Below are 14,240 nucleotides of genomic sequence, written 5' to 3'. Positions count from 1 at the left end.
TGGGTGGCATGAAGTACAAAAAAATACCTTCAAATTTCCTGATTTTTCTGATGATTCTAGGTCTCTAGATGGACTGCAAGGGAACCAGAGATTAGCTAGTACACTCACTTGGGTCATGTTGCTCGTATTTACTCTAAATGCATCACATCTATTCTGTATGTTTTGAAGCACATATGTTTTTACATACACAGCACACACAAACACACACCCACACCCTCCCTCACCCCACGCTGTGTGGAAACCGGTAGATCATTGTGGGAAAGCAAAACTCTTGACTGGACTGTGTGATACTTGATTCTATGAAATAAAAGTCTAAATTCAAATTGTGTTCAGCATAAGCCTAATTCTTATTATTTCATTATTTTCCTTCAAAGACAGTCAAAAGTCTAAGATGTGTTGTTGGTCTTGTTTTTCTCCTTGTAGTTTGTGATAGATGGCTCTAAAGCGAGGACGGAGCCCTCAACAAAATGGAAATAATGGATGGAGAGTTCTGTCTTCTTTATCCCCATCCACCTCTTGCTTGATGCCTATCTCCCTTTCTCTAAATTCTATGAGCCAATGTTTATTGGATATTTAGTGTATTCCAGACCCTGTACTATGTGCTTTATGCACATTTGACTTCCCCTACATAACTTCCCAGAAAAGGAACTTGAATTTAGAAAAGGAAATAAGTTACTCAAAGTCATAAAGCAGTCAATGAAATCGTAAGTTCACCTACTCATTGGTTTATTCATTCATTAATTCTAGCAATATTTATAGCTCACTTATTACGTGCCACTGCCTTTGGTCCTGGGGTGTAGCAGTGACATAAAGGGCATAGTCTCTGCCTCATGGAACTTTCATTCTACGGGGGACAAGGACACACACACATACACACACACACACACACACACAAATGTTCATATACATATAAATGCTGTGCAGAAGAATGAAACAAGATAACGACTAGAAGCTGATAAGGATGATGTGTTAGTTTGGATATGGTGATCAGAGAAAGCATTTATGAGAAAGTGACAATTGAATTCAGGGAACTGAATGATGTGAAAGAGTGGATCATGTGGGTATTTGGAAGATGCAAGAATCTAATATGGCCTATAAGTCCCTGTAGGATCACTTCATTGTCCTTTCCTGTAATCTCATTTTTTCCTATTGTATCCCTCACTCTAAGTATTCCTGAATTTCTTCTTTGTTTCCTAATGGGCCATGCACCCTCTTAATTTAGAATTTTCACCTGCGCCTTTCTTTTTTTTTCCTACTAGAATCCTCTCTACCCAGGTTCTGTCTGGCTATTTTGTGATCCTATGTCATGGGATAGGTGTACTGGTAACACAACATTCAAAAGTTGCCATTTATCTGCTCTCTCTATTTCCTGTTAAAGTGTAAGACCCATGAAGGAAGTAGGTGTATACCCAAAAGCATTCAAAGCAGGGATTCAAACAGATATTTGTACACCAGTGATCATAGGAGCATTATTCACAATAGCCAAAAAGTGGAAACAACTTAAGCATCAATCAACACATGAATGGGTAAACAAAATGTAGTATATACATACAATGGAATGTTATTCAGCCATAAAAGTAATGAAATTCTAGTGCATGCTACAACATGGATGAACCTTGAAAAGATTATGGTAAGTGAAATAAGCCAGACACAAAAGCACAAATATTGTGTGATTCCACTTCTATGAGGTACCTAAAACTGGTAAAATCATAGAGACAGAAATCAGAACAGAAATTACCAGGGACAAGGAGGAGAGAGGAATGTGGAGTTATTGTATAATGGCTACAGGGTTTCTGTTTGGGATGATGAGAATATTCTAGAAATAGATAGATAGTTACACAACATTATAAATGTACTTAAAGCCACTGAATTGTACATTTAAAAAAGATTAAAATGGTAAATTCTGTCATGTATACATTCCATGAAGGAAGATTCTTTTATTCTTTCACCATTATATTCCCAGCACCTTGCACAGTACCTGACACACAGAGCAGGTGCTTAACACACATTTTTGGAATGAATGAGCCAGCATTAGGCCAGTTCTGTTGCTAGAGCTCATCCATGCCCTTAACCACTGCATCAGTGGTTTTTAAAGTGTGTTACGCATGCATATTGCAGGTGATTTCAGGTGGAGCTTGAAATGATTTTACAAGGTACAGAACCATAACACCATGTTATACTGCATTGTATTTCATGAAGAAAAAAAGTTTTTACTTACTTTCTGATTCTTTTTTTTATATTCCTGTGATTTTTTTCAAGGAATAAGTCTCCTTTTTGTTGTTACATCTCAATACTTAATAATCTCTCTCTCTCTTTTTTCTTCCCTCCCTCCCTCCACTTTCTCTCCTTTTTTTTTTTTTTTTCTTTTTTGATAACGTGAACAAGAAACTTCAAGCTCAGAGGCTCTTATGGGCAGCAAAACTTAGCTAGAATGCCATCATATAATTTGTACAGTTGTTGTTTTGACTTTTTAAATTTGAAAAGTGATACTAGCTTTTCATTGGTGGTTGTACTAAAATGTTTACATAAAAAGTATTTTAAATAATTTTATCTAAAGAAAATATAAGAACAATAATAGTACAGATGGGCCATGGATATTACAAAAATCAGGAAGAATGACTGAGGTAAGTGAAGTCGTCCCTAACTCTGGAGCCCCTGTACATCCCTGAACTTGGGTCTGCCTTTCTCTTTGTCTGCAGCAATGTCGTTGGCGGCTGCCTGTCCCTCTCTGTGTCCATGTCCACCCCTCCCTCTGTGCTCTGTGCCTGCCTCTCTTTCTTTCCGGCTCATACTCACTGTCTGCTGCTCAGCTCTCGCCTCCCCACCCTATTGAATCTCGGACTCTGTCTTTGCCTAGCTATGTCATCCCCATTATGCCTGGAGATGGGAAAAAATGCTGATGGTGTGGGAGTGGCTCTCTATCTGGAATAATTGCTGCTTTTTTCCTGTTCCAGATAGATTCCTGATGAAAAGTTCCTGGCTGCTTGCTATATTCACCACCTCTGACATTTCCCCTGAAAACTCCTGAACTCCCAGGCTTCTTTAATTTTCAGTGTGGATTCCAAGTGAGTGGATGCTGACAGTGGTTATGAAATTCCAAAGGAGTGACAAGCTGTGTCGTAGAGGAATGTCACTTTTAACTGAAATGCATTTATTGGTTTTATCTCTTCCTCTTCTACACACACACACACACACACACACACACACACAGTCCCTCTTATGATTTGGAATTTAGACAAAACCACAGGTATAGATACAAGACAAGGGGAGATGGGCTGTTGTAATCTGCTGGGTGATTAACTGAGTCCTCCATTGGAAAGGAGATTCAGGCCACTTCTCTTGGGATGGGAACCTGGAGAATGGGACACGAGGGGTGTGTGTGTATGTGTGCGCGCGCGTGCACGCGTATGTGCCATATTGGTAATGAAAACATATTGATGTTTTCTGTTTCTTTTGTTAACCCGTGGAATCTTGTTTCCAGAACAGTTCTCCAACTTCATTCCTTCCCTGTATTCAACAACAGGGTGACAAAGTGGATTGCAGGGGAATGAGAGAACTTTGGTATATCCAAACTTTGTTTCTACTTCCATGTCACTTTTCATCAAAAGCCTTCATAAGAAAATTATTTTAAAAAGTATAAACTGCACAGAGTTGTACAAACCCAGGGCAGGGCCTGTACAGAGAGGCACAGAGGGGAGATGGGGTCAGAGAAATAGCACAAAATATTTTAACTCCAGCTTTTCCCCCAAAAGGCTCATTTCCATTGAGAGAGAGAGAGAGAGATTGAATAACTAACGCACAGACACATTCTGAATTAATCTCCAAGGAGAAACCATTCAAGCATCACTGCAGACAGCTCGATGCAACAGGCTTTAAGCTTCACAGCAATCAAAACAATCAGAAAAGCCCTGGATGTGGCAGAATGCCCCCCTCTTCGGCGAGAGTGCTATAATGAATGATGGGAAAGTGATCCAGGATGCTAGGTCTGTCCCTCCTATTTATCTGTACAAGTTATGTACCAGTCTGCATCCTTCTTATTCCTTTCCTCTGGCCCCACTTTAGTGAGACAAATATATTCCATGGCTCTGCTGTTCCCTAAATCCCAGCATTGCCATGCTACATCTGACTTATGGTCCACTAATTCCAGTATTCTTTTTCTGTAAAAGACGATAAATGGAAAGGCGTACTTGTCACCCTTACAGTGTTAGGGCTGTGTCCCACCAATATCTAATGTCTTGTAACCTACGTGGCTCGGTGGCTTACTTATGCATTATTTAAAACAATCTTGAATCAGATTATATTTTCAACCTGTTTCAAATCTTAAGTCTGTCTCTGTGGGTAAGACGGCTTTTTCTTCCTGCTACTTGCCTCAAAATCCTTTAGCTCTTTTGGGAGATACTGTTAATATCCCTTTTGCCACATGAAGTGGGGATGGGAAGAGTGCTGATCTCTGAGTGAGGAACCTGGATTCTCTCCTAATCACCAGGTCTCTGACTTCTGAGTAATCTTGGAGAATTCCCTAATTTTTTTGAATTTCAATCTTTTCACTTGACAAATGGAGCAATAAACTTTAACCTCCCCATGTTATTATTATTATTATAAAGTCCCAGTTAAAAAATAAGTATGAAAATTTATACTATTAGTTAATGAACTTAGTTCACATTCTATACAAAATCATTTTTTATTTTTAGCCATATTTTATAGTATCTTTATCAATTACATTTATCAAAGTAATACACTGCATAGTAAAACAAAATCTATGGATTTATGATGAAAAGCAACAATTTCTTACCCCATTGCTCCTTGCCTGCACCCCCACTCCCTGAAGAGTTTTATTTGAATAATTTCTGGCTTTTAATTTTAATAATTTCTGTTTTTAAGTGTTTGGTTGTTAACTCATAGGTCTTAAGTAATATTCTTAAAACTGTATATGTTTATTTGTTAAATTTAGACGTGTTTGTCTTTATTTTCTATATTTTTTATCTCGTCTTCTCAGAATACTTTTAATTATTTTTCCACCTCAAATTTATGCCCAAAAGAGAAACCGAGTAAAAAGACAAGGAGAATCTTTCCCTGTTCCTTTCCTACATCTCGAGGCTCTACAGCGTCATTGTCCCTGCCCAGAGACAGCACTGACCTATGACCGAAGGTCGACCTGGAACAATCACAGATAGGGGTGTCAATGGAAATATTGGGTCCCTGTGTGACAGCTGTTAGTGGGTTATTTATTTATCCAATGGTTAAATGACAGCTGGAAAATCATTCAGAATCTCCTTCCTGATCAATAATCTGCCAAGAACACAGAAAGTAGCTTGGTGCGATTCTCAGGCAAAATTTAATGGTCTTTCAGGAGCAATGAGAGTTGCTTTGACAATAATCTGTCTTTTCTTTCTTGTCAGCCTCTACCTGTAGTTTAAATAGCAGCACAATTGGACTTTGATTCCTGCAACTGTCCAAATGAATGAGATGAAACATGAATTCCATTGCTTTTTCCTGCTGCATTTGGGTTTGTTTTCTAAAGTAATTATTCACAAGATGTAGCACTCCCTTTGTTTCTCCAAGGCAGTGGATAAAGACTCACTATAAATCAATACCCTAATCTTATCTAGAATTAAATAGGAAGAGAGTCCTTAAGAAGATTGGAGATGTTTGGGAGAAGGAGAGATTTCTTACAAGGAAAAGTGAAAAGGACTGCTTAGCTTGTAGTGGAAACAGTTCAGGAAAAACGGTGCCAAGGAATATAAATGAAGGGCCAGTATGAAGAAAGCCAAGAGAATATTCCCGTTCGCTGAAGAGTAAAAAGTATAAAGAAAAATACATTTAATTTGGATTAAAACAAAGACTTTTGTTGGGTATAGCACTTAATCTATAAGAATCCTATTCCATAAGGACTAGTCACAAAAGTTAATTTCATCAGAAGATGTCATAATAATAATGATACGTAAGAGGAGAAATAATAGAAATTGATAGGTAAATTAGCTGGTTCAAAATTTTCCTTTTCTGTTACCAAGTTATAAAACAACTACAGTGATAAAGACCCACTTTCTCTTTGATTTTAGAAATGATATCAGTAAACAATGGCACATGGCATGCCTAGAAGGCATTATTAATATATTACTAAATAATAATAATATTATCTTCCATTTGGATTGTATTTTTAGAATTTCAATACATTTTGAAATTTCCTTCTCAGTTTGAATCTCAAGAGGCCATGTGAAGTAATGCAACAGGTAATGGTGTTCTTATTTTCTAGAGGAGAAGGAGCCTGAGGCTCATGGGTTACATAGGATTTGTCCAAAATCAGATGTGAGGTCAGCAACTGAGCCTGGACTTGAACCTACTTCTATTTAACTCTTAGCCTCCTAATTCAACTGGAGGGGGACAAAGTAATTTCTCTTTAAGTTCCATAAAATTTCAACTAGAAGCAAATATTTGGTTAAACCTAATTAAGAAAAGTGTCATTTCTCTTGCCTTTCTGTTTAGTCAACCCTATACTCTTCTTTAAAGCCATGTTATGTATCTTTCCTCCAAGAAGTCTTTTATAATTCTTCTCATTCTGCTCAAATACTCCTTGTATATTGCACTCTTAGAATCAATGAGAAGAGTCTGATTGTTCTAAGTTGAGCATAGAGTATATTAATAAAAACCCTTCCAATAGGTTGTAAAAATAATCAGGCTTCAAATCAAATCTTGCTCTCCCACTTATACGTGGATGATCTTCCACAATTTACTTAATTGCTCTAAACTTCAGTTTTCTTATCTGTAAAATAGTTAACTAAATATACCTCCCTATTGCGGTTATCTGATTTTTTATTTTTACTTTTATTTATTTTGTCTGCCTCCTCCACCAATCAGATGTATTATAATGGACCTACTAATCAAAAGATCCCACCACTGGGCCTTAGGGTTTGGGATGTGACTTGGGACAAGACAATCAGAGAACTGCAACCCCATGGTTATGGTAATTGATACAAGGATGGATAGGTGACCCAAAGAAGATCAACCAATGCTCTTCCTTAGGTCTTCTCTGGTGGTGCAATCATACCTCTTGCAGCTGCATTTGTCCATCTCCCTTATCATATGGAGAAAACATGTCTATGGAATGGGAGGTGAGGCTAAAGCACACAAAGTCAGTGGGAGGAGAAAGAGTGTGCAAGAAGTGAATCTAATAATGTCTAATCCACCCATTACAGCAGAATCTTCACTTCTAAAGCCTCATTATTTAGTTATTTTTCATATTAATATTCTATTTCATTTTTACTTAATCTACCTTGAGTTGTCAGACTTTTCTTTTTCATAATTTGAAAAGTTGATTAAGGACAACTTGATAGGGTTATAGTGAGTATTAAATGAGGTAATAAATGAAAAGCACTTAGCACAAAAAATTACCCAATAGGAACAACTCACATCATTCTTCTAATATTATTTTACTGAGTCTCAGAGAAACTAAGTTATCAGCCCAACATCAAACACCTAGAATGTGGTAAGCTAGGTTTTTAACTCAGGTCTATCTAACTCCAAAGTCCGTGTTCCAAAGCACTGGCTTGCTGCAATGTTGGTTTTTCTCTCATCTGGAGGCAATGTTTTTGGCTTAGTGATCTTGTTCCTTTCCCCGTTGCATCATCATTTTTGTTGTTATTCTTAGGGGGCCCAGTGCTGGTGTGGCTGCAACATTAGAAAGGAATAGGCTTTCTAACTCCCAAAGAGCAGTCTCCAATTCTTAGGTGGAAAAAAACGTTCTAAGTCCAGAGTTATTCCTGGCGAGTGGCTGAAACTGTGGAGGTATCCATCTGGGTGTCTTCACCTTGGTTGTCCATTGTGGAACATATCATACTCCCCAGCCCCTGAGTTCATCACCATACTCAAGTCAAAAGGATTCATCTGTCACCAAGCTTCTTCAAGGTACATTGTTGTTTGTTGTTTGTTCAAGGTAGTTGATTGTTTTTTTTTAGCAGTCCTCCTTTATCCCCCCAAATCTTTGCTGACTAAGAGATAGTGAGCATAAAGTTTGTTTCCTTTTGCATTACAAGTCCACAGTTTGCTAACAAGTCTGAAATGTTTTTGCAAAAAGTTTTGTGAAGCTTAGGAGAGGTGTGTGTGTGTGTGAGTATGAGGAGATGTTGCATGGTGGGAGTGTATGTGGGTATGTGTATGCGTTCCCTATGGCACCTGAAAATTCGTAAGCTTAGAAATCCATGAATGAATCCCCAATCAATGCTAATGTCTGCCATCAATGTAGTGGACAGGCCTTAGGGTTGCACCATGCACCCTATAGCCTGTTGTTTATACCTTGTATAAACCCCTTCCTTGATCGTGGCAGTACCCGTTTCTTGCTTCTTACCAATAGGCCATGGCAAAAGTGATGAGAGTTCACTTCCATGGTTATATTACATTGTATATGACTCATCTTCCTAGCTGACTCAACTCACTCTTGCTTTCCTGCTGGCCTTAAATAAGCAGGCTGCCATGTTGTGAACTGCCTATAATGAGGGCCACATGGAAGGAAACTGAGGACAGCCTTTAGGAGCTGAGGGTGACCTACAGCTGACAGCCACCAAGAAACTAAAGCTCTTTGCCCTACAACCACAAAGAAATCAAATCTGCCAAAAACCTGAGTAATCTTGAAAGGGAATTCTTCTCCATGCAAGCATCCAGATGAGAACACAGCCTGGCCAACTCTATGATTGAAGTCAGGTAAGACCCCAAAGCAAAGGAACTAGTTAAACTTGTGCCTGAGTTCTTGGCCCATAGAATCTGTGAGACAATAAAGCTGTGTTATTTTAAGACACTAAGTTTGCAGTAATTTGCAATGCAGCAACAGATAACCAATATAGCAGACACCAAGTTATGAATACATTGTAAAAATTCGTATACTTTGTGTAAAAGAAGAGATTTGCAGTCAGATCTTCCTGGTTTTGAGTATTGGTTGCACCCTTTACTAGCTGAGTGTGTTCTTCAGAAACTTATTTGAGGTCTCTGAGCTTAGCTCAGGCTTCCTAAACTTTGGGGGGGAAAAAAAAAGAAGAAAAAGGCATACTGTGACATGGTTATTTATAAATAAGAAGTATATATTTGGTCTTTGTCCCAATGTCTGGCACAGAGCTCCTAAAACCCTTGGAATTTCCTAAGTGATGAGAACAGTTAATGTGTCTTTTGTTATGTTAATGAGGTGAGTTTGGGCATACCTAAAGTTGGGAGCTGGTTGCCAGGAGAACCAACCATGTGATTAGAAGGTTGAAATTTTCATTCTCCCTCCTTCCTCTGACCTCCAGAGGGGATATGGGCTGGAGATTGAATCAGTCACTAATGGCCAATGATTTAATTAATCATGGCTATTCAGTGCAACCTCCGTAGAAACTCAAAAGGAGAGGGTTTGGAGAGCTTCTGGGTTGGTGACCATATGGAGATTCAGGGAGAGTGGCGCTCAGAGAGGCCATGGAAGCTCCGTGCCTTTTCCCCGTATCTTGCCCCATGTATCTCTTCCTTCTGGCTGTTCCTGAGTTATATCCTTTTATAATAAACTGGTAATCTAGTTAGGAAAATGTTTCTCTGAGCTCTGCGAGCAGCTCCAGCAAGTTAATTAAATCCAAGGCGGGGGTCATTGGAATCTCCAGTCGGTAACAAGTAGGACAGAAGTGCAAGTGACAACCTGGACTTGCAGCCGGTGTCTGAAGGGGGTTCGGGGAGTAGTGTTGTGGGAATGAGCCGTTAACCTGTGGGATCTGACACTATCTCCAGGTAGATAGTGTCAGAAGAGTTAAATTGTACGACACTTAGCTGGTGTTGGAGAATCGCTTGGTGGCGGTGTTACCGCCCAACACGGGGCCTTCTGCTCGCCGCAAGACATGCCAATAGTCAAGAGGCAAGGTGGTAGGAGAAAAAAGGACTTTTTATTACAGCTTGCTAGCAAGAGGGAAGATGGCCGACTTGCATACAAAAGAACCATCTTAAAGGGGCACAAAATCTTACAGCAGTTATATAGGCCGGTAGGTCATAGGGCAGGAGGTTAAAAATGTTGACCTTCTGATGTTACAGTCTGGGAGTCACCACACCAGATCTTTCAGTTTTCATTGATGATGGCTATTAGCATAGATTCTCAGTTCGAGGGTCATCACATTCCTAAGGAACTCAAAAGAACAACGTTATCATCTTATCGAAGCTGGGAGGTACATGCACAAGCAGAGGTCATAAAATCTACATAGCAGTTAGATCTCCTGGGGGGTGCAGATCCAGCTGGGTTAGTTTGTCAGAGGTCATTCAAAGTTACAATAGGGTTTCTTTCCTACAATGGCTTCCCTCATGTCAACCTTGACTTGAGCTGGTATCATTTCCCCACACACACATCTGAACTGGGTCCTCAGAACCCGTACATAGCTATAGTAGTCAACTCACAGGATGGTTATCAACTTTAAATGAGCCTTTTCAAACAGTAAGCTCTCAAGGAATGTTGCCTATTTTTCACCCTCTGGAGAACCTGCGCCATGGTTAACCCCACTTCACGTAGTATTTTACTAGTACATTAATTTCAGCCTCATGACTAGGCTGTGAGATCAGCAAGAACAAGAAGATCCCTGTCTTTCTTACCTTAAAATCCCTAGCAAAACCACAGCCAACCTGGCTAGCAAACAGCCTTATTAAATAATTATCAGCTATGTGAATTCATAAATCTACATTAGGGGTTCAGAGCACATCACCATGGTGTTTGTTGAAATTGACAAAGTGATAAATGATGTTTGTGTTTACTCTTTCGTCCGCAAGGCTAATTGATGTGCCAAGAGTTTAAATTAAGATGCATACAAAATTCATTATTAAATTAAAAGTTGAGTTTTTGCATATATAGTTTACTGACCAGTAGATGGCTCATTGATGGTCATTGACTGAGCATCAGTGTTGTCTGATGAGCAGAACATGGTGTTTATCTTAGAAAACTCTAGGTTTAAAGATCTAGAAGAGATCTAACACGTAGCAAGCATCAACCAGGAGGACATTTCCAAAGTACTTTTTGCCTGATCTTGAAATTCAGGGTGTATGTTAGATCACAAAATATGGCCACAGATTCTTTCCATCCCAATATGCACCTCGGTCTTCAATGCGACACTGTCAGTCCTTTCATTAAGGTACAGAGTCTATTTACGCAACCTTATACCGGCCTGTGACTTGTGTTGAGCAACCGACTTTGCCTGAAGTGATGTTAGGAGACTTCCAAAGCTGTCTTAAAAGGACTTGCAGCTTCCCCCTCCACAGTCTTGGACACTTCCCTGAGACCAGAAGTTGGGCTACCTCATAGAGAATAAGAGACCATGTGGAGAACTGAGATCCCCAGCTAAGAGCCTGCAACCAGTATGAGACATCTATATCACACAACCGTTTTGCTAATGCAGCCAAATAAGTGAGACTTGGGTAAACCAGCACAGCAATCACCCAGTCAACCCACAGAATCATAAATAACAAATAATTAATTAATTAATTATTAAAATAAATTAATAAATTTAATAAAATGCTAAAATAAATGAAAAATAATACATATTTATATAAATAGTTTTTCTATTATTTATGCGAAAATAATACATTATTGTCGTGTAAACCTTTGACTTTCAGAGTGATTTGTTACACAGAAAAACTAACTGAACTCTCCTCCCTAAATTTGCATGTGCACACACATGCACACACATGACATTGAGATTCATTGCTAGTTATTCAATGACTTTGACAGGAATGTTTTCTATCCCATAGACATATTTAGTCAAAGGAAAAAATAAGCAAACAAACAAAAAATGATTAAGAAGCATAAACACATTTTCTGAGGTTGTTTTCCTTGTATGTAGAATAAATGTCAGTGTTGTTTTGAGGATGAAAAATGTAGGGCCTGAAACACAGTGAGGGTTTACCTGGTTTCATTTGCTTCTCTGCATGCTCACATTTCTTAGTTTCCTGCTTTACTCCTGCTATGACTTCATTACAAACTTCCTTAGTTCCCAGGGTCTGCATTCTTTCTCATGGTTTGTTTGTTTGTTTTAAATCCAAACTGTTCCCAGGAAGGAATCAGAATTATTCAAACTGTAGTCAGAGTGTCAATCATTGTCAAAGACTTGTTACTCAGTTTGTCTTTCCTGAATCCCTTCATTTTGAGAACTACGCCCTTCAGATTCAACGTGATAAAGGAGGAGGTGCAATTAATCAAAGGCCTTCCCTTCCCAATCAGGGCCATGACAGACCTCTTTTAGGAGACAGGTTTAGATTCTGGGACAGGCAAGACCTGTCATTCAGAGATCAAAAACAGCACATGAACTTGGAAGGTTTACTGTCTTTCCCAACAGGAGGAGAACACTTGCCAGAGATTAAAAGCATCCCAGAGGAAAGTAGGGGACAGAGAGAGAGAGTGAGAAAATATATTGAGATGTATTTCTGTATTTCTTAAAAACATAATTTGAACACCTACATCCAGCTATTTCTTTTTTGTTGTTTTCAGTAACATGATCAAATGAATTCATTTTATTTCCTCTCAATAAGCTTGAAATTAGGTTTGCATCACTCCAAGTAAAAAGCCTGGTGGTTAATAAACCGATATAGACTTTGCTGGTGGATTTACATGGTATTTAAATTTTAGTCTCTTATATTGGGATGAAAATGCTATTTTTATTAAGTGCATTTCAAATATCAAAGTAGGAAGGATGTTTATTTGTGGGGTGCAGCAAGGATTTTCATGAGGTTCCTAAGATTACATCCATAGAGGTATCAGCCCAGTCCCATATGTGCAGTCATTTAACCTAAGATTGCTAAGTACAGGGTAAAAGAGTTTGTGTGTGTGTGTGTGTGAGAGAGAGAATATGTGGTGTGAACTGATGACACAAAATGTACTACAGGAGTTGTATAAATGTTTCAACAGTTCCACAGATGTATTGCTATGCGACTTCAGGCATATAACTTACCTTTTCTGACCATCTAATCTTCTCCATTGCCAAAATAAAGTTGTTAATGTATCTATATGCAGTGCTATTAAGATAAGTAAATAGGATACCTCCATTAAATCAACAGGTAAATAACTTTAAAGAAGCTAGAAAGGGATTAAGAAAGTGTACTCAGTAAACACTGACCAGTCCAAAATCATTGTTAATCTGGGCAATGACCATTTGGCTTCAAAAGTACAGCATTCTACTGTATTTAATCACTAATCCTATGTTTCAAAGACAATTACTGAAAATTTGTGAATAATGAAACGCTACGATTTAAAACTAAACACTGTTGATCATAAAAACAGACAAAACAATGACCTAAAGTATTGCAAGCAAATGAATGAAATTATTTCAGAATCATTAAGGTGGAAACGTGTGTATGTATGTATTTGTAAGTATTCATACATGCATATATGTATATGTGCATATATTAGTGTGCGGCTGCCTATCATTTTTGGATATTAATGATATTCTTCCTTGTTTTTTCTCCTTTCATGCTCCTCATTCATATGGGGGGCAGCTTCTATTCCATCTCCTTTCACCCATCTCCTGGAAGGCCTATGGGAGGGTAGAAAGCAAGAAGACTCTATAGATCCTGGCATTTGGATCTGAAAGCCCAAGTCTATAGAAGAGAAGAGAGGTGGTAGAAAGAGGAGAAGTTAATTGGAGGGGTTGGCAAAGGAAGGATTTTTCTTGAGGTAAAAAGAAATGCTCCCACGCTGGTGGGAAAGAGAGACAGAGCTGTGCAACACCTGAGCAGAGAAGGGAAGAGCGTTCTGAACCTGCTCTTATATACGTCCCCAGAGAAAAATGGCTGTGTGGGGCATGTGGAAGATGAGACCATATGCCCTTAGACACAGCTTCACTCCCAGTTCTTTGCTACACACATGGCACGGGCAAACCAAGCTCCCAGTCTTCATGATAGCCCTAATTCGTGATGGCCAGGGCAATGAGAAGGTCAGCAAAAACTAGACTCAGACATGAAGAAGGCCCTGCCCCCATTTTCTGGACACCAACTGCACTTTCAGGCACTGGTGTGGCTCCCATTAGTGGAAAAGGAACCACTAATGACCAAAGTGAGATTTCATACCAGCCCATGTATATGAGAGTTCAGCTGATTGAAAAAACTAAAGAAAATTATAGAGTCCACATTTCGGCATAGGATATTATGGTGGCTAATTTTATGTTTCAACTTGACTGGGCCACAGGGTACCCAGATGTTTGGTCAAACACTATTCTGAGTATCTGCAAGGGTGTTTCTGGATGAGATTAACATTTGAGTCAGTG

The sequence above is a fragment of the Diceros bicornis genome, chromosome 6, assembly GCF_020826845.1.
Source record: "Diceros bicornis minor isolate mBicDic1 chromosome 6, mDicBic1.mat.cur, whole genome shotgun sequence".
NCBI lineage: Eukaryota > Metazoa > Chordata > Mammalia > Perissodactyla > Rhinocerotidae > Diceros > Diceros bicornis.
Note: the sequence above shows the minus strand (reverse complement) of the source record.